A 3,757-nucleotide genomic window follows, 5' to 3' on the forward strand; every position below is an offset into this window, starting at 1 on the left:
AAATGAATATCTTTAGAGTTCTGTCTTCATGTGTACTTGCAGAGAGTTAAAGATAGGGTCTTTTTAATGCCTACTTATGGCCAGAAGCATCCTGAGAGGTGATGGGCAGAAGAAATGCCTTTGAGGAGAGCAGGAGCTTCGGTGATTCTTTAGTCAGTACAGAAAACTCCCCTGTACTTCGACACTCTGGGCAGAAGACCACGGCTTCTTCGAAATGGCCAGGTGGCAGTATTTATCGTGTACACACAGATGCATTCCTTGATATGATTTACAAGAGCTTCTATTCCTTTTAATAACAAAGATACACAACGAGGCAGGAAAACACACAAACAATATCGATACATTTGAATAGAATTCAGTGATTTCTTTCCTTTTCTCCTTTCTTTTGCTACCCACCTCTAGGAAACTAAGAGGAGCTGTTCTATGTAAGCACCAGAGAAATATATAACTACAAACTGAAAGCCCATGACCTCAGTCCTCAGCCACCCCTTGCCCCTCATTACTGCAGCAGTTGGTGTAGGGTAGGATTAAAGAGGGCTAGAAATCATTGGGTGAGCATACAAGGGCTCAGAAATTTGACCTTCGTTACTTAAAGAACGCAGTCTCCACTAAAAGCTGGTATATGAGGAGAATTAAAAACAGAACCAAGAAAGGTCAGGTGGAGTGCAGTTACACTAACAAAGATGAGGTTGAAATGGCAAAAAAAAAAAAAAGTCTTCCAAAATATTCATTTTCTTCTATCAGGCATAAGTTGACATCACAAGGAGACATTTAGGCTTTTGCCACTAACCAAAAATACAAAAGAAACCTCCATGCCAAAGGCAAGAGCTTAAAACTCAGAATTGCCAAGAGAGGACCTTAGAATGTAACTCCCCCAGCAGGAGACTTTCTTAGGACACTTTCTAATGAAATGGAATCAGATTGTGCCTCCCTCTGTATTTGATAGCTTTTATCATCTAGATCTATGAATTACCCAAGTTTAATGAGAACTACAAGAAGAGATTACAGAGGCACTGACTAGTAAAATATCTTTACAACTGTAAAATTTGTAGCAAGGCTCTCTCTTTTCTGGGAAGGCAATGTAAAGGGCGAGGGGCTAACGCCATAAAGCATATGACCATAGCAACGGCTGCAGTGGGGGCATGAACTCAGAAGCATTTAAGAAAACATACACTACGAAGTGAATGATTCTCATCTGTCAGCAACAATGGGGCCACATTATTCATTGTTCTGGCAGTCCTGTGTTCCATGGCGTTGGGGGCAGGCCTGCTCTTTCACAGGCTCCTGGTTACAGATGAGGAAACTGAGACATCTAATTGAACTCATCCTGCATGACTTCTTGCCCCAAACAGATAAACAGCCTGAGATCAGTAAATGTTTGCTGAGTTCTGAAAAAAAAAGTCTAATAGTCAACCCCCTTCTTTCTTGAGAACAACAATGATTACAAAGATATATTTTCATAGTGGTTTGTACTTTCCAAAACCATTTTATAAATTTTCAGTAAAGCAAATAAATGGCTTTATTATCATAGAAAAATAGCAAGATGTGTTTGTGTGTGTGTATCCTCATCTCTTTTTTTCCTTTTAAACAAATAGCAAATCTTCTGGAACAGTGCTGTCTGATAGAAATATAATCTGTTATATAATTAAAATGTTTCCAGTAGCCATAACAAGTAAAAACATATAGATAAAATTTACTTCAGTGATATATTTCATGTAACCCAATATATCAAAAATATTTGAAAGTGCAACTAATATAAAAAATTATTGTAATATTTTACACCTTTTTGGGGTACTGAGTCTTTGAAATCCAGTGTGGGATTTATACTGACAGCACATCTCAGTCAGGACTAGCCACCTGTCCCATGCCCAACAGCCATGTGTGGCTAGTGGCAACACCCATTTTGAATAACACAGCTCTAAGGCAACTTCATTCCCCTCATCTAGATGTTATGCTGCTCTAGTTGCTCTATTAGCTATCCTAGACTTTGGGAATATCAAATACTGACTGACTTGAGTTGTTTTCAGATATGCTGAGGATATCGAATAATGCATTTGGAAGATATCGACAAGTCCAGAGCATGAATATATTCGTGTGTGTTTATGATTACACTAGTGTATATGTGTCTGACACATATCATTATCAGCAAGCACCAATAGTGTGCCTATTCCACGTAAAGCATTGTACCAAGCACTAAATCAATATTGAATCATTTTGGCCAAATATTTAATGCACAAGACCATATATTTACTGCAATGCATAAGACCACCATGCTTCTTTCACCAGAAAATCTCATGTTGATTCTCAACTTTTCAACAGCTCTAAGTTGTGGTGGATTCAGTATTAAACAAGGACAATGGAGCCCTTACTTTAAGTCTTGTCTCTGCTCTTTATAAGCTCCATGACTTTGTGCAAGTCATTTCTCCATGCTAATATTTATTTTACTCATTGGTAAAATGAGATTAGATGACCTCTCAACAATTTCCCAGTTCGAACAAGCTATGACTTGATAATAAGGATTTACCTCCTTTTAGCCTCAAGGAGCACATTCCTCACTCTTTAGCAGTTGTCTACGTGTGTGATTTACAGAGTATTAATAGGGTTGCCAGAGTTAGCAAAACATATACACACACACGAAACTCCCAGTTAAATTTAAAATTCAGGTAAACAGAAAATAATAAAATATAAGCATGTCCTATGCAATATTTGGTACACACCTATACTGAAAAGTTATTCATTGTTCACCTGCAATTCCAATTTAACTACTATCTTGTACAAGTATGTTATCTGGCGACTCTAGGTACTAAGAAAGTCTCTGCCCCTCACCTCACAACCAGAGCTTAGGATTCTCATGCCACAGCACAGTAGAAGGAGGTAAGTGCAAACTTTTGTCAGACCCCATAAGTCTGAACCATGGCTCAGCACATTTTCACTCTGTGTGACCTGAGTTACTGAGCCTTGGTTTCCACTTTTGTAATCTTGAAACTGACCAGTAAGGTAAGTACTTCTCTCTATTCTACAAATGGGGAAACTGATGGTCAGAGGAGTTGGACTAATCACTCTACGTTCAATTAGTAGAGCTGATGTTTCCCCGTGAGAGTAAATAAAATAATGTATATGTCAGGTACACAGTAAGCATTTGATAAAAGGAGTGTGTTAGCATTGTTACTGAGATCGTAGGAGTCGTGGGTGGGATAGGTGGAAAGAGGACCCGATGAATTAGAGTGCTCTTTTGTAAGAGAGAGACATGAGAGAGACACCATAACAGTCTTGAGCAACTGAGGGAGGGGCTGTGTTAGCATTGTTACTGAGATCGTAGGAGTCGTGGGTGGGATAGGTGGAAAGAGGACCCGTTGAATTAGAGTGCTCTTTTGTAAGAGAGAGACATGAGAGAGACACCATAACAGTCTTGAGCAACTGAGGGAGGGGCGGTGAGCTGGAGGCAGGTAGGAAGGAGGCTTAGAAACTGAGATGAGAGGGCACGAAAACCTTTAGTACTTCACATTTTATCTAGTTCACTAAGCGTGCATGTGACATACAGTTACCGAGTGCCTCTGTATTTCCAAAACCCAATTTCAGGCACTGGATTTAGTTTATAATATTCTAAACAGGTTGCTTCCCAGCTATCTCAGAAAGAAAGATCTCTCTCTCCCTCCCTTCCTCCCTTCCTCCCCCCCCCCCCCCCCCCCCCCCCCCCCCCCCCCCCCCCCCCCCCCCCCCCCCCCCCCCCCCCCCCCCCCCCCCCCCCCCCCCCCCC

The sequence above is a fragment of the Galeopterus variegatus genome, unplaced genomic scaffold (assembly GCF_000696425.1).
Source record: "Galeopterus variegatus unplaced genomic scaffold, G_variegatus-3.0.2 Scaffold1077, whole genome shotgun sequence".
In the NCBI taxonomy this organism is placed as follows: domain Eukaryota; kingdom Metazoa; phylum Chordata; class Mammalia; order Dermoptera; family Cynocephalidae; genus Galeopterus; species Galeopterus variegatus.